The sequence below is a fragment of the Schistocerca gregaria genome, chromosome 3 (assembly GCF_023897955.1).
Source record: "Schistocerca gregaria isolate iqSchGreg1 chromosome 3, iqSchGreg1.2, whole genome shotgun sequence".
Taxonomy (NCBI): Eukaryota; Metazoa; Arthropoda; class Insecta; order Orthoptera; family Acrididae; genus Schistocerca; species Schistocerca gregaria.
In genome coordinates, this window is record NC_064922.1 from 154,112,545 (window position 1) to 154,136,921 (window position 24,377).

Genomic DNA, 24,377 nt, shown 5'->3' on the forward strand with positions numbered 1-24,377 from the left:
AGGTATCTACTTCTAAGAAACTCATACTAGCAGATGTTCGTGTTTCAAATTCTGGAATATTCCATTCGTCTTCCCTGGTGAAGGAATTTCGGAAAACTGCGTTCAATAACTCCGCTTTAGCGGCACAGTCGTCGATAACAGTACCATCGGCACTGCGCACTGCGCTAACCACTAACCACTGAGCTAGTCCTTATTGCTGTATCTATTGCCTTAGAGAATTTTTAGCATATTTCCTCATTACGTGGCACTTCTGTATCCAACTTCCTTGCTTATTTATTCTTCCTGACCAATCTCTTAAACTACAGCCTACTCTTCATCACTACCAAATTGTGATCTGAGTTTATATCTGCTCCAGTGTACGTTTTACAATCCAGTATCTGATTTCGAAATCTTTGTCTGATAATGATGTAATCTAACTGCAGGGTTCCAGTACCACTAGGCCTTTTCCAAGTATACCTCCTCCTCTTGTGATTCTTGAATAGAGCATTCGCTATTACGAACCGAAATTTATTACATAACTGAATAAGTCTTTCTCCTCCTGTCATTCCTTATTCGAACCCATATTCTCCTACAACATTTTCTTCTACTCCTACCTCTAAACCTGCATTCCTGTCTCCCATAACTATCAGGCTTTCTTATCTCTTTACGTAGTGTAGTACCCTTTCAGTATCCTCATAAACTTTCTGTGTCTTTTATCTTCATCTTGCGACGTCCGCATGTATACCTGAACTGTCGCTGTCGGTGTTGGTTTGCTGTCGATTCTGATTAGAACAACCCGCTCACTGAACTGTTCACAGTAACACACCCTCTGCCCTACCTTCCTATTCATAACGAATCGTCCTTCCGTTACACAATTTTCTGGTTCAAATGGCTCTGAGCACTGTGGGACTTAACATCTGAGGTCATCAGTCCCCTAGAACTTAGAACTACTTAAACTTAACTAACCTAGGGTCATCACACGCATCCATGCCCGAGGCAGGATTCGAGCCTGCGACCGTAGCGGTCGCGCGGTTCCAGACCGAAGCACCTAGAACCGCTCGGCGACACTGGCCGGCCACCATTTAGTGCTGCTGTTGATATGACCCTATCCTGATATGACCAGAAATCCTTCTTTCCATTTCACATCACTGACCCCTACTATATCTAGATTGAGCTTTTGCATTCCCGTTTTCAGATTTTCTAGTTTCCCTACCACGTTCAAGTTTCTGACACTGCCTGCTCCGACTGGTAAAACGTTAACCTTTCCTTAGTTATTCTTACATTTTCTCATTGTCCCCTACCCGTTGGGAGTCCCCTCCCGGAGATCCAAATCAGGGACGATTCCGGAATATTTTGCCAATGGAGAGATAATCATGACACTTTTTCAATTAGGGGACACATGTCCTGTGGATACACGTTGTGTGTTTAATACGATGGCTTCCATTGCCTTCTGCATCCCCATCGCGTTGATCAGTGCTGATTCTTCCGCCTTTAGTGGAAGATTCTCACCCCAGGGCAAGAAAGTGCCCTGAACCTCTGGCCGCTCCTCCGCCATCTTTTACAAGGCCGTTGGAAGAATGAGAGTGACTTCTTAGGCCGGAAGTCTTCGGCTGCCAATGCTGATTATTAATCGAAGTTTAAGGGATTGCGGGTTTCGTAACTGGAACATTTTGATTACTTATCAAAGACGCTAACCCTGAACCACTGTTCACAACGGGCGTAATCTTATTTCATAGTAACTGTTACTTTACCATATATTAAAGAAAATAAACGTAGCTGGTGATAGAAATAACAGTTCCTGAAGCTTGCTGTTTAAAACACTAATGGAGGTAGGCGTAGTAGGACCTAAATTGGCAGTTTTGGGTCAAATTACAAAGAGTATTTCTTGCATCTCCATCGCTGCCATTCTCATAAAGTTTCGATATTGTTGTGAATTTTAGGCCACAAGCTCTGCAATGAGATTCTTGGATGCCAAAAAAATCATACTGCCACTTAGTTCGCTCGCTTATCCAACAGGAATACGGTTGTTTACGGTTTTTCTTCGCTGCCACCCGACGCCCTCCCGCCGCAAAACTTCTTCCTTCACGCTCAGAACAAGGACAGAAATTTCTCGATGAGAATGATCTCTTAGCTCTCACAGAAACTGTCATCCTGCTGTGTGTAAACGCTTCCGACATCTACTCTGCCAAGACACCCAGACACTTACAGAAAGTGCTCGCTCGAAGAAATCAGTAACGATCGGCGAAAATTCGTCCCTCGCTGTAAAGAGTTCTGCGAGTGCCATCTGAGAGTACAGGACTATCTAAGACCAAAAGGAGTGGTGCAGGATGCGGCGGTATCTCGCGTGGCTGGTAGGCCAGTCGTTGTAGAATAAAGTCCAGGTCACGCCGCACGAAGGCCAGCTTCAGTCAGAGGCGCGGCTACAGGCGGTGTGACTGCGACGTGTCACTCTGCGAGGCCACCCCGGCCCCACACTACAACACACCATCGATCTTTCCCGCGCGTCTGACTGCCAGCTTCCCTCCAGTTGGACGAGGCGTCAGCTGCCTGTACACAGAAAATCCCGCAGGAAAAGCACGCTCAGGTGTTTATATTGAAACTTACCCTCTCCTCTATATCTATTTTTGTGTTACGCAACCTTATTTTCTACCATAACCTATGAAACCTTCCCTTAGGATTTCTACCTCTTGCTTAATAATAACAAATGAAATCTTCCCTTTAAAATTATTCTCTTTCTCATTCTTCAAGAAAATGGCTCAAATGGCTCTGAGCACTGTGGTACTTAACCTCGGAGGTCATAAGTCCCCTAAAGCTTAGAAATACTTAAATCTAACTAACTTAAGGACATTACACACATCCATGCCCGAGGCAGGATTCGAACCTGTGACCGTAGCGGTCACGCGGTTCCAGACTGTAGCGCCTAGAACCGCTTGGCCACCATGGCCGGCTCTCAATCTTCGCACACAAATTTAATTGCTGCTTATTAAAAGTGATTTTCTGATTATTTCGAGGAAACATAGAATGTGTCGTCGTCGTGGCCCTCAGTCGTTATCTGCAATAACCCAAAATTGTTCCTTATCTTTTTTACTGTTACTGGATCGCCATTTGAGTGCTACATCGAACTGGGTCATGAATATACTTACTCTGTTTTACTGTGCTTTATTAGCTGCTGATGGGCTGTCATAATAAGTGGCTGTATTTATTATCAGAGCTGACGTTATTCTTTAATAGCAAAGCTGACGTTATTCTAATTAATTTTACTGACGTTATGTAATTTATAGTCAAACTTTTTCTTGACAACAATAAAATTTTGCAAAGTTTTATGTTGATCGATTTTGGGATGGATTATAATCAATAATGCAATATTTCTGGCAAAAATTAATTATATTCTGAATGAAATGATTTTACAAACGTTCTAATGGGACTTACTTTTTACAATAATCTTACAACTAGCATTGCGCAAACATACCTTCAGTAGTCTTGAGTTTCTCAAAAAAATTAATTCAATAATATTAGTTCCTCGTATGATAACAGTTAGCTGTTGTCTCTGTACATCCGTTTATAATCTCATGTAAATCATAGCTAGTGGCTGGCAGGCACACCGCTCCTCTCAACCTCTCTCTTCTGACCTGCTACCGACTTGCTTCACTTCTCGCTTACTACTGACTTCCTACGAACGCTAAAGTGCGGTCTCTCCCGCGAACAATGCTTTCTGGTGCAGACAATCCCTGCTACCATTACAAAATGTATCAATGCTCGGTGTTTCCCGCTCTTTTCTTAAAACGTAACCATAAGCGGTCTCTCTAGCCCTTTTTAAAATGATATCAATGTGCGGTCTCTCTTGCCAACAATACTTTGGTGCAGACATTCCCTGCTACCACAATTATTTCCAATATGACAAATATTAATTATTCCTACATAATCCTATTAATAAAGTATAAACATCTTTCATAAATTGTGGTTTCACAATAGATAATAGAAATATGCACGTCTTACAATATGAACGGCATGTTCCACTGCTTTCCTTAGGAAGAACGTATTTCTGTTACGTAAGCAACCGAAAATTTTTATCCAAGACTTGGAACAGAGCAACACAGCTTTATCGATACGTCTTGCTAGTGACAGGATATTTATTTGTAACAGGAAGAGAGAGAGAGAGAGAGAGATCTTATTCGCCGTTCTCTGTACAGATCATTGATTTCACAATGGAACTCTGGCCTTTTGATCCATTTTACAGTGGTACTGCAAAAGGTAAAAAGAATACAGAAATGAAGCACAGCTTGCACTCGTATACACACAACTGCGCAAACAAACCATGTAGACAGTAATACATTACAGAAATGGTGAATATAATACACCACTTACATTTTGCTTCAGCAAATAGACTTTAAAATCCTCAGAAGTGTATACACGTTATCGTCAATATTAAGGCTTTTCGCTGTAGAAATACAGTAACATCAGACGAATGCGAAGCAGCGTATGTAGTGGAATGATGTAAATTACGTGATACGTTAACATCATTCAGGTGAACCGCTACAAATCAATGTCCTAACACGTGCTATTATTTCACGTAATTACATCAAATGACTCTAAGCACTGTGGGACTTAACATCTGATGTCATCAGTCCCCTAGACTTACAACTACTTAAACCTATATAACACAAGGACATCACATACATCCAGGCCCGAGGCAGGATTCGAACCTGCGACCGTAGCAGCGGCGCTGCTTTGGTGTGAAGCGCCTAGAACAGCTCGGTCACAGCGGCCGGCTAATTTACATCATATGATGATGCACACAGCCTCGCATTTGTCTGACGTTACTGTATTTCTATAGTGGAAAAGTTCATTTTCCACGATGACATGTGTACACGTCGTACGATTTGATAGTCTGACATGTGCTGAAGCAAAATGTAACTGATATATTTTCACCATTTTTGTACGGCAATACTGTGTACATAATTGTTTGTGCAGTTCTGTATTTATGAGAACACTCTGTGCTTCTTTTCTGTATTCATTCAGTTTTTACAGTACCGATGGACTGGTCCGATAGGCTGCCCAAGAAGCTCTTATATAGCAAGTAAAGAAACTGAAAGCAGTCTCATGTTACAAAATTGCAAAACATTCAACTACTCCAAAAGAAATGCTGACATTTTTTGTTAAAATACAGTTTTCATTCTGGATGTGTGAATGTTTTACAGTGTGTAGATACATCCTTCCCGCTTGTTTTCAAACTTAGTTCCACCTGTTCCCGTGAGTGGTGCCGTCACAGCATGTCTTAAAGATGGCTGGTATACTTGACGTTCATCAGAAGCAACGTGCTGTCATAGAATTCCTGAGCTGTGAAAACGAGACAGTGGGAAACATCCACAAGAGGTTGAAAAAGGTGTACTGAGATGCTGCTATCGATCGCAGTATAGTTAGGCGGTGGGCAAGCAGGACACGGCAATATTAAGGATTGTCCTCGCAGCGGCAGGCCTCGTACTGCACACACTCCAGGCAGTGTGCAGAGAGTTTACGAATTGGTGACTGCTGACAGACGCATTACAGTGAACGAATTGTCGCGCTAAGTCGGGATAGGGGAAGGAAGTGTTTGCAGAATGCTGAAAGTGTTGGCGATATAAAAGGTTTGTGTCAGGTGGGTTCCCAGGATGTTGACAGTGGCTCACAAAGTAACAAGAAAAACGGTATGCAGCGAACTTTTGGAACAGTACGAGAATTGTGGAGATTAATTTCTTGGAAGAATTGTGACAGGTGATGAAACATGGCTCCATCATTCTTCACCACGGACGAAGAGGCAATCAATGGAGTGGCATGATGCAAATTCACCCAAGAAACAAAAAAATAAAACCACACCTTCTTCTGGAAAAGTTATGGTTACGGTGTTTTTCGATTCCGAAGGACTCTTGCTTGTGGACATCATGCCAAGTGGAACCACCATAAATTCTAACGCATATGTGACGACACTGAAGAAACTTCAAGCTCGACTGAGTCGTGTTCGACCACATCGGCAAAAGCAGGATATTTTGCTGTTGCACGACAATGCACGGCCACATGTCAGTCAACAAACCATGAAAGCGATCACAAAACTCGGATGGACAACACTGAAACACCCGCCTTACAGTCCTGACCTGCCTCCATGAGACTATCGTCTCTTTGGGAAATCGAAAGACTCTCTTCGTGGAGCAAGGTTTGAAGATGGTGACTCCCTTGTGCACGCTGCCAGACAGTGGCTCCAGCAGGTTGGTCCAGAATTTTACCTTGCGGGTATACGGGCGCTGGTTCCAAGATAGCGTAAGACAGTTGAGAGGGATGGAAATTATGTGGAGAAATGAAAATATTCTTCCTAAAGGATGCATCTACACAATGTAAAACTTTTAAACATGAAGAATAAAAGATGGATTTAACAAAAAATAGTGTTCATTTCCTTTGGCGTGACCCTTGTAGATAGAAAGAATTTAAGTGTCGGGTGTAGACCGGGAAGGGACTGACGCAAAATGAGTAACAACAGTGGCGAAAAATGTTCAGGATACCGAATTTTATCAACATGCTACCAAAGCTGGGAAACTGAAGTCATTTTACTGTAGGAACCACATCACTGCGCAAGAAAAATCTTAGCAGCGTCGAAGAAGTAGGAATACAAGAAATAATTGAAGGGGAATGGTTGCCAAACTGTCTTCCATTGTATGATAGTCGTCCAAAAACTTCAGTTGCTTAACGAAGTGTCCAACTAAAAAATGCTTTTGCAAAGTGTCTTCCACATCATGTAATTGTAAATGTCACGACATTCAACCTTGTTGTAGGTAAAATTTACCCTTTCGCGGCTACAGGGGCCGAGCGTCCTGGCTGCCGGCCGGCTGACGGGTGGAAACGCATTGCGCACCTGCCCGGCTGGCGGCTCACTCAGCCCCGTAGTCACTCTACGCTGCGGCCACTGCACGCTTCCCGCACGTTTTGGACGCGCACAAAACCACAGTTCAGTAACGTTCTTCCTGCAAACACTATACCCTGTATGGTCACAGTGCCCGCCCGGTTGGCCGTGCGGTCTAACACACGGCTTTCCGGGTGGGAAAGAGCGCCTGGTCCCCGGCACGAATCCACCCGGCGAACTTGTGTCGAGGTCCAGTGAGACGGCCAGTCTGTGGATGGCTTTTAGGCGGTTGTCCATCTGCCACGGCGAATGTGGGCTGGTTCCAAAAAATGGCTCTGAGCACTATGGGACTTAACATCTGAGGTCATCAGTCCCCCTAGAACTTAGAGCTACTTAAACCTAACTAACCTAAGGACGTCATACACATCCATGCCCGAGGCAGGATTCGAACCTGCAACCGTAGCAGCCGCGCGGTTCCGGACTGCAGCGCCTAGAACCGCTCGGCCACCGTGGCCGGGGGGCTGGTTCCCCTTTCTTCCGCCTCAGCTACATTATGTCGGCGATTGCTGCGCAATCAAGTTCTCCACGTACGTAGACTATTGCGACTGCGGCGGGAAAGGAGCCTCTCCGTCTTTTCTCGGCCCCCGGTTAACGTACAATACAATGGTCACAGTGGTTACAGTTTCTGATAACCACGAAAGAGAGCTTCGAAACTAACCAACACTTTCAGATATATGTTTATTACGGGCTGAAGAACAATTGGCTTAGAAAAATGATGGGAACGTGTTTAATGGTAATTAATGTAATTTGAGGCTTACATCATCGATGTACGTGTCTACAACATATTAAAATTTCATTAACATCTGACGAATGTGTTTCAAAATATATAGTTTTAAAGTGAGCAGTGCGTAGTAAAAATTCCCAAATTTCGTACAATTGTTTCTATTATCTTAAAAAAATAATTACAGAAATTTAAAACCAAATTGTGCCATGTATCCGGGCTCAGAGTTAAACAAAGAGTATATCTGAATAACTCATTTTGCGATAGGCCCACGACTTCGCTTGTAATGAAAGCCTAAAGTCGTTTTTCCACAGTAAGAAATCGAATGGTAAACGTCTACCTTCTTCTTGCTCGCTGTTTTCCTTTTCAGCTCGTCATATTCAGTGCGGTTTACTTCAGTGGTTTCACACCCTAATTTTTGACCCAGGCTTTCGACTGCCGCTGGCTGAGTTGAATACAATTTTTTAAAAATTTATTTACTTTTTTACTTTGATTTTTTGTCTTCCTTTACTTGAAACGTACACAGTTACTAAAACATGCTAATATTTCCTTACGGTGTGATACTTTTCGAAACATGGCAGCATGCAGAGAGCCACATCACACTTTTTGCATCTTGTGCGCGCTATCGGTCGTTGTGAATGAGCAGTACGTACGACACAGCGTCTCTAGGGAATCTACATTTTCTTCGTTGCTATAAAGAACCATGGATAATATCCCTCTTTATTCTGCAGTCGGAAAGGACTTCCTTGTTTGGTTGTCCGTGGGTTCGCACTTTTACGCGTTTGACTATGAAATTTATCTCCGGACGGTGTGGCCGAGCGGCTCTAGGCGCTACAGTCTGGAACCGCGCGACCGCTACGGTCGCAGGTTCGAATCCTGCCTTGGGCATGGATGCATGTGATGTCGTTAGGTTTAATTATTTCTAAGTTCTAGGCGACTGATGACCTCAGGAGTTAAGTCGCATAGTGCTCGGAGCCATTTGAACCATTTTTTTTCAATTTATCAAGCAACTGAAAGAGTATTCTCCGTTGCTTTTGTATTGCAAAAATAGCTTTTGCGTAAAGCACACACAAATCTGTCACATTAAAGAATACTTTCTTGTCCCACTTCTCTTGTCTTTAGAATGCACAGTGCAGCAAGTAACAAACAGTGCGTCTGTCTTATCAACTGCAACCATTGACAACACAGGTAGGTTTCAATTTGTTTTGGCCCATTGTATGTTATTTTTTCTCTGTCTCCACATGCTCTGGCCTATTTACAGTGGAAAACATCCATTTCAGTGCCATTAATGTTCCACAAGACTGGAACTGTATTTCCCCATTCTTCAGCTTGTCTGACGACTTCTTTGTTGTCCATCCATTTCACTGCCATTATTCCACAGGACTTGAACTGTATTTCCCCATCTTTCAGCTTGTCTAGCGACGGTGCTAGTTTTTGCTGTACTGTTCCGATGGTGTCTGTACATTTATCATGGAGCCACAGGAATAATTCGTGGCTCGAGTACCAATTGTCTAAATAAATGAGGTACGTCAATAACAAACTCACAACGTCGCCTGATTTTTCCCAATCAGCACTGTCAGATTCTATTCCCGTGACAGCACCAGTGTACACAATATAATCCAAAATATAATTGATTTGTACGTCACAAAGGACGATAATTTTAATGCCAAAAAGGAGAAGTTTATTTGGTATGTACTGTTTAAATCAGATCCTACCTTTGAAAAGTAGCAGAAAGGGAATTTATGTTTCATGTGGCCTACAATAGGTCGTATTCTTACAAGAATATCTGGAGATGTGGTGGGATTGTCACTGAAGTGCTATAAAGGCAGGATCAACTTGTACAGGTCCCTGGAAATTATGTTAGAAAATATTGCTGTTTGAACCAAAGAATCTGTCGACCAGTATTCATTCACTTCCTACTTCTAGGCATAAGCAGAGAACACACTAGGAATCAATAAAATTCTGCTGGCTCTATATGCTTTCAGCGTGCTAATCTCCTGCGTACTATTGTCATTTTTTCAGTAATAAATTTATAATAATTATTAATCTGCGTATAGATGGCAGAAACGAATTCCATGGACATGAAGTTAAAAAAAATTCTATATGACTTGATGACTCTTCGAAGTCTGCTTTCAACTCGCTAAATGTGTTCGCGAAGTCGTGTCCTTTCGTCACTGGATGATTCTCCGCCCAGTAACACTTTCTTTATCCTGGCGAAGTTTCACTCACTTCATCTTCTTTTCTGTCTTCTTCAGAGGAAGAATCTTCAGTTGGTGATGTCGAGGATTGAGCAATACGTTCTGAGGCATTCAACTCTTCGCCTGAAGAAAGCTCCACAGTATCACTACAATCTTGGTCGCTACTGTTCATAAGAATATCCACTATTTGCTTGTCCGATAAATTGTGTCCCCACATGGCAAAGGCTACTCACGTGAACGCTGTCGTCTCACGAGAAGCGAAAGGACTGGCCGAATGTTAGACTCGTAAGCAGAAAAGGCCCAGGGAAGGTGAAAACTAAAGCGCTTTCCTACATTACAAAGACCACATAGTCACACTGTTGTCAGAACTGCGGACAACAGCGAGGTGCCCTTATGTTGTGTACGTTTACCTGCTCCCGAGCTCGGGCGTATATGAATGCTATTACGCGCCTGGACTTTCAGCCAACCAGGCGTACATGAATGGCTTTACCCATCTCTACCTCCCACCCGCTACGCGTTCATCCACACCCGTAGCCCTCTGGCCTTTCTAGCTGCCGGGCATACGTCTACGCCCGTAGCCGCGAAAGGGTTCAGATTCACATTGTAATATTTCAACAGGATTTTTCTATGACAATAACATTTTCACTAAATTTAATGTGGAGTGTTATAATTACAAAGGAACACAAAATTATGAAAATAATACAATTTTAAAATCAGTACGAACTATTTCAATAATTGCTAGGGTGATTTTTTTGTAATGAATATGGTTTCACCAGCTCACATCGATAAGTCGTAAAATTTACCAAAGTTTGTTGCTAAAAGTTCTAAATCTATATATATAACAATACATTTCAGATTGTTACCACACTGCAATGATAAACATTACGGTTCATCGGTAAATTCTAGGACTTACCAATCATCTTAATTTTAATATACGTTTTACAGTTAACGAAATTATACAAAAGTTGAACGGTTTATATAATTTATAACGTCAAGATCGATTAATAATTATAGTGTTGAAATAACCGATTTCGGAAATTTATTACCATCTGCAGAGGTAAGTAATCTACTCAAAGCTTCGTCATGATATAATTGTTTCCAGTTATGGTACAAATGGCTCTGAGCATTATGGGACTTAACATCTATGGTCATCAGTCCACTAGAACTTAGAAGTACTTAAACCTAACTAACCTAAGGACAGCACACAACACCCAGCCATCACGAGGCAGAGAAAATCCCTGACCCCGCCGGGAATCGAACCCGGGAACCCGGGCGTGGAAGCGAGAACGCTACCGCACCTTTAGAGTTAAGCCCACTGAAAATAATGAAGTAGTACAATATTTGTCAAAGAAATACATCATGTAATCACTCAATAAAAGAGAATTATATTAACATACTGTCGTGTGCTCTTCACATAAGGATTATAGAAGCGAGAGTCACAGGAAATGGAAGGAGTGGAAAACTAAACCAACAGACGAAGGGGATGGATAAAAATGCACTCTATATCCACTTACAGGGTTGGACAAAAATAAAAAGAAAACACCGAGAGAAATGCATCTTTGAACACAAATGCTGATGCTAGCCAAGCCTTCAGTTTTCGCTATTGTACTTGGCCACGAAGGGCAACTCTGCAGTACCCCATATATGTTGCAAGTGTAAGTTACGTTCAGAACATTGTTCTGTCTAGTTGTGCATGCGTTGTATTGGAGCTAAGTGAATTTGAATGTAGGCAAATGTCTGTGATCGTAAGGTGGATGCTTCCATAACCAGGATAGTCGAAGTGTTCGGTGTTCCAAGACGCACTGTAAGGAATATTTATATCTCATACAGGAAAAGAGGAAAAAAACGTCATCCGCTAAATCAAAATGGACGAAATTACATTATGAGTGATAGAGACAGATAAACATTGCGACAAGTTCTTGGAGAGTCAGTAGAACAGACGTCGGATGGAGACTGTAGTATTGAATCAAGACGCAATTTGCGTGTTTCATCGTCAACAGGAGGGCGCAAGAAATACAGTATATTGTGAATGACGCATCGGAATTAAACTTGACTCCCAGGAGAACTTGCATGCACTGACAATAGCCACGATAGTCGCTAGGAAAGTAGTCGTCTGGATATTGTAGTGATGATTAACGACGCAATTTGTTCATTTTTTCGTAAATCCGATAGTGCGGTGTGTGTGTGTGTGTGTGTGTGTGTGTGTGTGTGTGTGTGTGTGTGTGTGTGGTTTGAGGTTTTCGGGCGCTAAACAGCGTGGTCATCAGCGCCCAAACGCACAGAAACAGGAACACATGCGGTGAAGGGACGAAGACGGACAATGAACAAGGAGAACTGCTAAAAGACACAGATCTGATGCAGTTTCAAATCCTCGCATACAAAGGCAAAACAAGAGGAGAAGAAACGTACTAAAAAAGAAAGGGAACAGAAGGAAAAGAGAAAAGATATCGAAATCTGCTCAAACCGCGACGTAAAAGATGAAGACCAGCCATAGACATCGCCGAGAGGCAATCCTGTGCGCGAATCCCATAGGGCTGCGTGGCACGTTGCCGGTTATGAAATAGTCGTGCCAGGGGAGACTGAACAACGGTATAGTAAACAGGTGTGAATAGTGTGGACAAAGTTTTAAACCCCTGACGCACCGTAAGTAGCCGTCGCCGCATATGAAGTGGCGGTTCACCAGCCTCTGCACAGAGGCTCGGTATGGGGCTAGTTCTGAATGCCCCAGTGGCCAACCGAAGCCCATCATGGTGCACAACGTCCAACATCTTTAAGTAAGAAGGCCTCGCAGACCCATACACCATGCACCCATAATCGAGCCGAGATCGCACAGACGCCCTGTAAATGGTTCAAATGGCCCTGAGCACTATGGGACTCAACTGCTGTGGTCATCAGTCCCCTAAAACTTAGAACTACATAAACCTAACTAACCTAAAGACATCACACACATCCATGCCCGAGGCAGGATTCGAACCTGCGACCGTAGCAGTAGCACGGTTCCGGGCTGCGCGCCTAGAACCGCGAGACCACCGCGGCCGGCACGCCCTGTAAAACTGGAGCAGACAAGTCCTGTCAGCTCCCCATGTACTGTGGCTAAGACATTTTAAAATACTTAAAGTCTTTAAGATGAGGTAACCACGTAACTTTCGAGTCAAAAGAAGCCCCAGAAATCTGACCGTATCTTGAAAAGTAAGGATAGTGTCCCTCATCCTCAACTCAGGGAAGGTTAAAGTAGTAGTAGTAGTAGAGGAGTTTTGGGCGCACGACAGCTAGGTCTTCAGCGCCCGTTCAGTAACATAGTGAGATGGGTGTCAAGAAAAATCCCAGAACAGGAATATAAAACGAAACAGAAAACATGGATAACAATCGTTGAAAAACATGTGCTCACCCACACCAAAGCGTGGGATGAAGCAGAGCGTCAGCAGTAAAACATGGACAATACAGGAAGAAAATGTTAGAGGGAGCTAAAACAATGTAGCAGATGGAAAAGGCTGGCTGACCACAAGGAAAAAAGGGGAGGAGTCAGCCACTCTGCAATACACTAAAACCTGCAGCCAAAAAGATTAGGCCAGAGTCCACACACATCACAAAACTTAAACTCTAGACACTGTAAGTAGGCTGTTTAGGTTTTTTTATTGGTAACGCCGCCGCCACGTAGCGCTCTGTATGAAAATCACTGGCTGTGCCATGAGCAGTCTGTGGCTGGTTGGCATTGTTGTAATACTCGCCATTGTAGTGTTGGGCAGCGGCAGCTGGATGCTAACAGCGCGTAGGGTTGCGCAGTTGGAGGTGAGCCGCCAGCAGTGGTGGACGTGGGGAGAGAGATGGCGGAGTTTTGAAAATTATAAGAATTGGTGTCATGAACTGCTATATATATATTATGACTAGTGAGGTAAATACATTGTTTGTTCTCTATTAAAATCTTTCATTTGCTAACTATGCCTATCAGTAGTTAGTGCCTTCAGTAGTTTGTATCTTTTATTTAGCTGGCAGTAGTGGCGCTCGCTGCATTGCAGTAGCTTGAGTAACGAAGGTTTTTGTGAGGTAAGTGATTTGTGAAACGAATAGGTTAATGCTAGTCAGGGCCATTCTTTCGTAGGGATTTTTGGAAGTCAGATTGCGTTCTGCTAAAGATATTGTGTGTCAGTTTAAGCACAGTCACGTTTAATTTTACTAAGGGGACGTTTCATATGTCGACCCTTAGCCGAGGATGCCTCACTGGAATCTTCTGATTTTTTCTTGTAGTTTGTGTAATTAATGTAGATTTTTTTTATAGCTAGTGCGTAGAGAGAATTTCCTTTGTAGTTGTAGTCTTTCATTGTTGTACAGTACAACAGTTGTGGCATGCATGTAGAGTTGCACCAAGTATTTCGCAGCTGCGCTTGCAGTTAACTAGATATTATTTTCAGTGCTATGTTAATGTGTTCTCTTCTTTTTGTTCTTCAAATTGTGTTTTTCTGTGCTGTCGTGTGAAAAATTGTGACAATAAGGGCGTGTGAAAAACGTAATACTAGGCTCCAAAGTAAACTCAGAAATGACAGTGAAGACGAAAGCAGTGTGTTAGCGCCACCATGTAATGAATTAACTAATGTTCAAAGTAGTAATTTGGTAATTGTGCATAGGAAAATGGAGCGGGTTGCAAATAATGGTGTAGGCAGTGAAACAATTAGTGAACAGGGAAGCGTTATCGATCGATCGGTCGGCAACAGCTCGCTCAGGATTCCGAAATGACAGGACACAATCTTGTAAATACTGTAGATTAAGATTTTGCGTCCTCACCGTTTTCTCAAATAAATCAAGACACATTTTCTGCTTCTCAAAATGCGAATATTGCCGGTTCAAATGCACTGCCGAAAACCACTAAGGACCATGTTTCAGACACCAGTGCACTGTTATTACAGTTAATGCAACAAATGGGACAAAGGCTACAAAAGTTAGACACAACTTTTGAACACAATCAGAAACAAATGGGACAAAATCTTCAAAAGTTAGAAACAATGGAAGAAATTCAGAGACAAACACAACAAACGCTTGAACACAATCAGAAACAAATGGGACAAAATCTTCAAAAGTTAGAAACAATGGAACAAATTCAGAGACAAACACAACAAAAGCTTCAAACGTTAGACACAATGGAACAAAATCACAGACAAAGACAGCAACAGTTGGACACAATGGAACATAATCTTCAAAAGTTATCTTCTTCGGACACTTCCTTTTGGTTTGAACATTTCTTAGGCAGCATTCATTCGCGGGCTAAATTCCATATTACCTGAGTTCTCAAAACGTCACATCAGCTTCTATGTGGACAATATTCTGATAGCAGAAGCCTCATGGGAACAACATAATCGCATCCTCAACAGCGTGTTACATATTTTTACAAAATCTGGAATTACAGTTAACATGCAAAAGTCTGAATTCGGTAGGACTAAGGTGAAGTTTTTGGGACATATTATTTCTTCTGAAGTCATTCAGCCGGATCCTGAAAAGTTAGAAGCAATCAGAGCCATTCCAGTTCCATCCACAAAAAAACAAGTCCGCAGTTTTCTAGGCCTCCAAAATTTTTACCGTCGGTTTCTGAATATGCAAATTCTAGTTACATCAAAACTTTGTTCTCTCACTATAAAGAATACTATTAGGAACTGGACGAACAAGCGCAGTTGGAATTCAATTCTTTGAAAGAATCGCTACTTAACGCGCCAATACTAGCTCATTCAGATCTCTCATAAGATTTTTGCCTTAGCACGGATTCTTCTAAAGTCGGTCTTGGTGCCCATTTATTTCAAGAAGCCACAGAAAATGACATTACTGTTCAGAAAACCATTGCTTTTCCTAGCCGAGTGGGAACATAATCTGAAAAAAATTATTCCGTTACTGAATTAGAAGCTTTAGCTATCGTTTGGGCATTTAACACATTCCGTTTCTTTCTTTCTGGTAAGCACGTAAAAGTATACAGTGACCATCGTTCATTACAATTGCTTATGTCTTCAAAATTAAATCATGACAGGTCAGAAAGTTGGGCATTGTTTCTGCAAGAATTCCACTTCACAATAGTCTACATTTCCGGGAAGGAGAACATTGTTGCGGACGCACTGTCACGTGCACCGTCTGGGCTCGAGAGAAATAACACAGAAAGCAACCTCGATAAAAATTTCAGTATTCTTTACATTCAGAAAGTCGCCTTTGAAAACATCACCACATCTATAAAGGACATTGCTCATGAACAAGATAAAGATCCGATTTGGAAAGACATCAAAAGTAAATGGCATGAAAAGACACACACACAGATTCGGCATTATTATCTGGTTAGGAACAACATACTGTTCAAACGCTGCACTGTTGATGACAAGCTATGGGTAGTTTGCATTCCAGACGATTTTGTTAATATGCTCATTTGGTACATTCATTTCAGCTATGCACACTTTGGTCCACGAAAATGTTATCATATTCTTCGAACGACTTGTTATTTTAACAATATGGAAAAGAGAATTCGAAGAGTCTTGTCTATTTGTAAACTTTGTCAAAAGGCGAAACCATCTACTGTCTCACATCGTGCTCCGTTGTTTCCTATCATTCCTTCTAAATTAAAAGAAATTGCTGCTGTTGATCTCTTGGGACCGCTTGTCAGAACATCTAATGGATTTTCGTACGTTCTAGTCGCTGTTTAATTTACTTCAAAATTTGTTTCTTTCACTCCGTTACGTAAATCCACTGGACGGTCTATATCCAACGCCTTTGTTAAAAATTTCTTACGTGACGTTTGACACGTAATTTCAGATAACGGACCGCAATTCAGATCTGCTGTTTGGTCACGCATGCTTCGTAACCATAAAATCAAATCTGTTTTTATTTCATTGTACTCACCACATTGTAACCCGTCTGGACGGATTATGAAAGAAATCAATAAGCTTTGCAGACTTTATTGTCACAGAAAGCATCAGCATTGGGACAGATATTTTCACTTATTTCAAAACGTGCTGAATGAAATGCCTCATGACTCCACTGCTTTACCACCTGCTCTTGTACTGAAGAATACAGAACCACCGAACAGAATCAGAGAGCTTGTACCTTTTCCGAATACACGTAAACTTCGACACAAAGACATAATTGATTTGGCGATTAAAAATATAAATTCTGCTGCAGACAAAAGGAGAAAACTACACGGTAAAGCAAATTCAAAGAAATTATATATTGGTCAGAAAGTTCTCATTAAAGCTCATTCATTGTCACATAAGAAGAAACACTTGATCACATATTCTTTCTAGTTTACAATGGACCTTACAGAATTCGACGTATGCCACATGATAATTGCGTTGAAGTTGAAACTCAGCGTACTAGGAAGAGTAAAGGTTTACACCTCATTTCACATGTAAAACCGTTTATTGAAAGATAATCTGCTTTTTAAGTTTGTCTTTGCCATAAAATTTTTCACTTCACGCTACTAGTACAATTGGTCAGACTTAGAATCTGTTAACATGCAACCATGTTTGAAGTTAAATATCCAGTCAAGAACCAAGAGAACTTATTGAAACAGAAATTACGAATGCATTGTTATAGTGAACAGACGTCACAGTATTATTGTGAGTGTACATTCTTGCTCGTTAGTTGCACGATTACGTAACGACTATAAGGCTGACATACTTAGAACAGTTACCAGTACTGCTAATGAGATTTTAATGCAACATTTTGGTTTACTTGAAGATAAATTCAGGATTTAAAGTACTTTCTGGAACATACCAGATGACTCAGTGGTTAGTTTATGTGACAGCTACACGATTTTATCACGACGCTACTAATGAGTGACAATTTACAATGTTGCTTTTGCACTGTATCTGTTTTATATCTGCACAGTTTTTCTGTATTATTCTGGAAAGTAAAACATGTTTTAGTAGTAACTTAGTGGTATAGCTACAATGAGACAGCCTTTTATGTAGCACAACAATATGTTACAGTACAGTACTTACTTCATCACGGCAATAAGCGTAGTAACTACGATATCTATACGCAAAGCATTTCACTTTTGTTTATCATGAGGTAAGTACACTGACTTCTGTAGAACTTAGCTTTCGGAGGACGATAACTACGACACTTCCACAGAGATTATCTTACAACACGACGCACAGTTTAGCGCTACAGTACGCGTATTTGAGTGACTAATTTTGTACTTAAAACGTTTATTTTTAAAGATATTTGAAATACAATGATACAAAGGTTTTCCGTGATACATTTCATTCCATTGCTGTAATCTGTAACATCTGAGGATATAATTACATTAATCCTAAGGGGGTACACGCCTACTTTGTATATCATGTGTCTGGCAAGCAAAAGGAGCCCTAGCTAATATGGTATTTGCTTATACAACTTTACACATCGGTACCATATTTCTGTAACACATAAATTACACAGCTATCTGATCATTTAATTGAGAGACAAAAATTTTTTTATTACGTCAGTGACACATGTTTACGCAATTACAGAGTTGGATAATTTGACACTTATGAAATTTCAGTTTTGTCTGTACTTTGTCAAATGTTCATATTTTTTCGGAGCCATTGTGATATTATGAGAGCTTTGATTGATGTATTTGGTATGGGATCATGATTTTTAAAGTACGTTTGAGGCAGATGACACTTTTGACATGAGCAGAGAATTTTTTTAGGTTTTGAAATTATTGGAGGAAGCTAAGACGATTTTTAAAGTTGACTGAGGTGTTATGATGTTATTATTACGATGACTACGTGTATTATGCTCCTGAGGTATGTTTAAGCTGATGCTATATGAGTTATTTGGTTATGCTATGCATCTGTTATGATGAAATATTGAAGAAATATCGACCAATAAGGTAAGGAATTATGAGTAGTGATTAGGGACTCTGGTTTGCGAAAAAGGTGGTTGGAAACCAAGAATCGTACTTTAAGAGTTATGGAAGGTGTGTATATGCGTGAATGTATCACTATGCTGAAGAAAATTTTTTGGACACTGTTATATTTATAGGATTTTGTTTCTACAGATTTGAAACACAAATTATTGACCTGTGAAATTTTTTACATGAGACTGCCACTGCAGCGGAAACTGGTGTCGTAAATATTCCGGTAAGAAAGTTAAGTGACCACCGGCGCGTAATGCGTCGTGGGCACCCAGCTGCGCGACAGCCACCTGGAAACAAGCCATTAGTGTGTGCCTTTCAGAGTCACAGTTGAAAAAAAAAGAGGCCATTATCCTCGCTATTGACATTCCTTTGTAGAAAGCATCGCAAAAACGACACGCTCATTACTGGGAAAGATACTTTCTTACATCTGCACACCTGATAATGACAAGGGTCTTTCTACGAGAATTGAGAGAATTTCTACTAACTTACGAAATGCCAAATCACTATTGAATGATATTTTTATGCTTTTTACATAAATGCTTATTTCATTTGATAACTGTTTTCCAGCTGTGTTGCAGCATTGGTTTTATAAAATAAAAGTAAATGCATTTGCTCATGTGAAAACTTTCTGTTAACAGATCTGTTAAATAATAATTTTATGATCCACATTCTTCAAAAAAAAAAAAAAAAAAATAGGAGCACTTGGAAAAGAAAGAACAATAAGAAGGGACTAGTAACAGGAACTGTATACATAATTTTCTTTTCAAGTAATTGGTAATTTATTTCATAGAATAAGTTGTGGTCCACCACTTTAATTACATAGACATTAAGTTGCGATTATAACTTTCCCATATATGCATTGTTGTCTTTAGTATACTATTTTGTCTGCTTATGGGTTTGTCATGTTTAGGTATAAGTTATTACATTTATTGCTGCTTGCTTTGGTTAGTTGAATATTTTTGTCCTTGTTGTTTGTGTTAATTGTTTTGTGCTGCTGCATTGCGTCGTCCCTTAGTTTAGCATCTGAGCTCAGTAGGTTTAATTTAGCTTAAGAGGGGGGTAGACTTTATGAGAGAACGAGTTGTGATGAATTGGAAGAAAAGCATTGAGAAGCTATAAGAAAATGGTTTGGCCAAAAAAAGTGGTGTACAGTGGAGGAAAACTATTTTTGAAAGAGGATGAGAACAGAATACAGAAAGCATGCTTGGATAGGATTTTTTTTGGCTGGAGCAAATGTTGAAATAAGAGGGGCGATCTATGGAATGAAGTTTTGGGTAGGACTCCAATACCAAATGTTACCCTGAAAACAAACCCTGTCCTTTCCTTTAGTGTTATCCCACTATGTGTTTGTGTACCCTTGTGTATTTATTTTCTTCCTGTCTCTGTGTACTGTTTCATAGAAATTTTTTCTGTTCTAATACTAAGCTACATTCACTATGATGAGGAATACTGCTATCCTCAAATATAATTTGCATCAATAATATGTTAATTACTTTGTAAAGATGTTTAGACATAATTTATGCTATTTTGTTTTAATGCTCATGTGTGATGTTGATGTTCCGAAATTTATTCTGATTTTTTATGTATGTGCTCCTGTCATAATTCCTGTAGCACTGATGTATATGTTATTTCGATTCTTTTGTAAAGCCTGTATTACTGCAAATGTTATTTACTATTATGTTCTTTAATGATATGTTTTGTACCTCTGTTATTGTATTCTCATGTTATAAAATTGTAATTGACACCTGTTCATCAAATTAAGTAACTTGTAAGTTACATTTCACTGCACACATTTCTGTTGGTCATAGTATGTGGACAATCTGTGAGAAGTAGGGACTTATAGTGTTTGCACGTGTGTTAATAATTCAGTAAGGGACTGGATAACAGCATTTCTGGTTCTAAGGAAATTTCAAAAACAATTTTTGTGAGTGCACAAATGGTGGTTATGGACTTGCTATATTATCCGCAAGCCTCTTCAATGGTGATTTTGCGCCTGCACAGTCAAAAGATGGCTGCTCGCCATCTCTACAAGGACTACAGTGGGTCTACACCTTTGATGACCCACCAATACCATTATTTCTACAAGGACTGCTGTGGGTCTGCACCTCTGGTGGCCCACCAATAGTAATCTCTACCAGGACTACAGTGCGTTTGCTCTGTGATGACCTACCTACCGATAGTCTTCAACATCGACTGACTCTGCTGTGGCCCATTACCTGTCTGCATGTCGAGAGTCAGCACTTTCTTTCGTTGGAAGGACAACACTACTTCTTCAAGACTGCTTAGAAATCCACTATTTCCAAGTGCAATTTCTTTTATTGCTCAGACTTTGAAAAAAACACTGCAATTTTACTGTGATGAACGATCAGGACTGCCTTTATGGACTGTGAGAAAATTTTAGCTTCTGACCAACATTGTATCAATAAGTGTGTGCATTTGATATCTTTGTATAGTAATTATGAAAAAATTTATCAAATCATTATTGGCCACTGCCCAAAACAATTTGTAAAAATTTTTTGTGGGGAGCATGGGGGCTATGTAAGTAGGGTGTTTAGGTTTTCTTATTGGTAACGCCACATAGCGCTCAGTATGAAAAATCACTGGCTGTGCTGTGCGCAGTCTGTGGCTAGTTTGCATTGTTGTCTGCCATTGTAGTGTCGGGCAGCGGCAGTTGGATGCTAACAGCGCGTAGCGCTGCGCAGTTGGAGGTGAGCCGCCAGCAGTGATGGACGTGGGGAGAGAGATGGCGGAGTTTTGAAATTTGTAAGAATTGATGTCATGAACTGATATACACATTATGACTATTAAGGTAAATACATTGTTTGTTCTCTATTAAAATATTTCATTTGCTGACTCTGCTTATCAGTAGTTAGTGCCTTCAGTAGTTTGAATCTTTTATTTAGCTGGCTGTAGTGGCGCTCGCTGTATTGCAGTAGCTTGAGCAACGAAGATTTTTGTGAGGTAAGTGATTTGTGAAATGTATAGGTTAATGTTAGTCAGTTTGGAAGTCAGATTGCTTTGCGCTAATAGTATTGTGTTTCCGTTTAAGCACAGTCTTGTATAAATTTTACAAAGGGGACGTTTCACTGCTCTCTGCAAGCCTCCTTGGCAGCCCGATCGGCCTGTTCATTGCCCCATATGCCGACATGACCAGGCACCCAGCAGAAGGATACTTCTGTGCCTCGCCGTTGGAGCAAGTACAATTGGTCATGCATCAGCTGGACCATCTCCTCAGTCCGACGGTTACGGTAAAATGTGTGCGGTGCATCTGAAACACGCAACATGACGCCCAGGAGAACGTTCATGTGTCGACCATATAGCGTTACTCGCGCGAAGAGAAGTCGCCTGGTAACGGTAGTACTGATTCGTGTCGCAATTTGTGTGCTCCATCGTCGACAGAAAGTTTCAAGGAATACAGTAAACTGTAAATTGCTCATCGGAAGCAATTAAGTTGATTTCCGGGAGGACTTCCATACGTTGACCATAGGCAAATAAGTCGCTTTGTGAGAAGTCACGTGGAGACTGCATTATTGATTCGCGACAGAATGTGTGTGCTCCATCGTCGACAGGAGGCTTCACGGAATACAGTAAACTGTAAATTACACATCCCAAGCAATTAACATGACTCCCACGAGGACTTCCATACGGTGACCACAGCCACGTTTGTCGCTTTGTAAAAAGTCGTCTGGAGACTGCAGTATGCACTCGCGACACAATTTGGAGTTCCATCGTTAACAAGAGGGTGCAAGGAATACAGTATGGCTCATCGGAAGCAAACAACTTGACCTCCAGGTGAACTTTCATACGGTGACCCTAGCCAAGATATTCGCTAGGAGGCAAGCAGTCTGGAGATTTCAGTATTGACTCGCGACACAATTTGTAAGATCTATCGTCAACAAAAGGCAGCAAGGAATACAGTAATCTATGAGTTGTGCAGCAGAAGCAATTAACATGACTCCCAGGTGGATTCCCATACGGTGACCATTGCCACGTTAGTCGCATTGGGAGAAGTCATCTGGAGACTGCATTATTGAATCGCGACGCAATTTGTGTGTTACATGTCGACAGGATGCTTCAAGGATACAGTAGACTGTAAATCGCACATCCGAAGTAATTAACATGACTCCCAGGACTTCTTCCATACAGTGAACATAGCCACGTTAGACGCTTTGTGAGGAGTCATCTGGAGACTGCATTATTAACTTGCGACCCAATATGTGTGGTCCATCGTTGCTGGGAAGCCTCAAGGATACAGTAAACTGTAAATTGCGCATTGGAAGCAATTAACATGACTACAACGAGGAGTTCCATACTGTGACAATAGCTATGTTATTAACCTTGTGAGAAGATATCTGTAGACTACATTATTGACTAGCGAAGCAATTTGTGTGTTCCATCTGTGACAGGAGGCTTCAAGGAATACAGTAAACTGCAAATTGCGAATCGGAAGCAATTAACATGACTCCCGCGCGGAGTTCCATACGGTGACCATAGCCATATTAGTCGCTTTATGAGATATCTGTAGACTAAATTATGACTAGCGACGCAATTTGTGTGTTCCATCAGTGACAGGACGCTTCAAGGATACTGTAAATTACGCATCGGAAGCAATTAACATGACTCCAATTAGGAGTGCCATACTGTGCCCATAGCCACGAAAGACGCCCTGTGAGAAATCATCTGGAGACTGCATTATTGACTCCTGACGCTATTTGTAAGCTCTATCGTAAACAGGAGGGAGCAAGGAGTACAGTAAAGTATGAATTCCGCACCGGAAGATATTAACTTAATTCCCAGGAGCATTTCTATATGGTGACCACTGGAACATTAGTCGCGTTGTGAGAAGTGATCTGGAGACACCATTATTGAATCGCTAGTCAATTTCTGTGTTCCATCTGTAAGTAGGCTGTTTAGGTTTTTTATATTGGTAACGCCACGTAGCGCTCTGTATGAAAATCACTGGCTGTGCTGTGTGCAATCAGTGGCTGTTTGGCATTGTTGTAATACTCGCCACTGTAATGTTGGGCAGCTGGATGTTAACAGTGCGTAGCTTTGCGCAGTTGGAGGTGTGCTGCCAGCAGTGGTGGATGTGGGGAGAGAGATGGTGGAGTTTTGAAATTTGTAAGATCGGATGTCATGAATTGCTATATACATTATGACTCTTGAACACTATTGAGGTAAATACATTGTTTGTTCTTTATCAAAATCTTTCATTTGCTAACTATGCAACTCAGTAGTTAGTGCCTTCAGTAGTTTGAATCTTTTATTTAGCTGGCAGTAGTGGCGCTCGCTGTCTGGCAATAGTTCGAGCAACTAAGAATTTTGTGAAGTAAGTGATTTGTGAAAAGTATTGGTTAATGTTAGTCAGGGCCAATCTCTTGTAGGGATTATTGAAAGTCAGATTGTGTTGCGCTAAAAAATATTGTGTGTCAGTTTAAGAACAGTCCTGCACAATTTTTCTAAGTGGACGTTTCATATGGCGACCCTGCCAGGATACCTCTCTGGAATCTTCTGATTTTGTCTTGTAGTTTGTGTAATTACTGTAGATTTTGTTTATTGCTAGTGTGTAATTATAGAGAGAATTTCCTTTGTAGTTGTAGTTTTTCATTGTTGAACAGTAAAACAGTTGTGGCATGCATGTAGATTTGCACCAAGTATTTCGCAGCTGCGCTTGCAATTAAG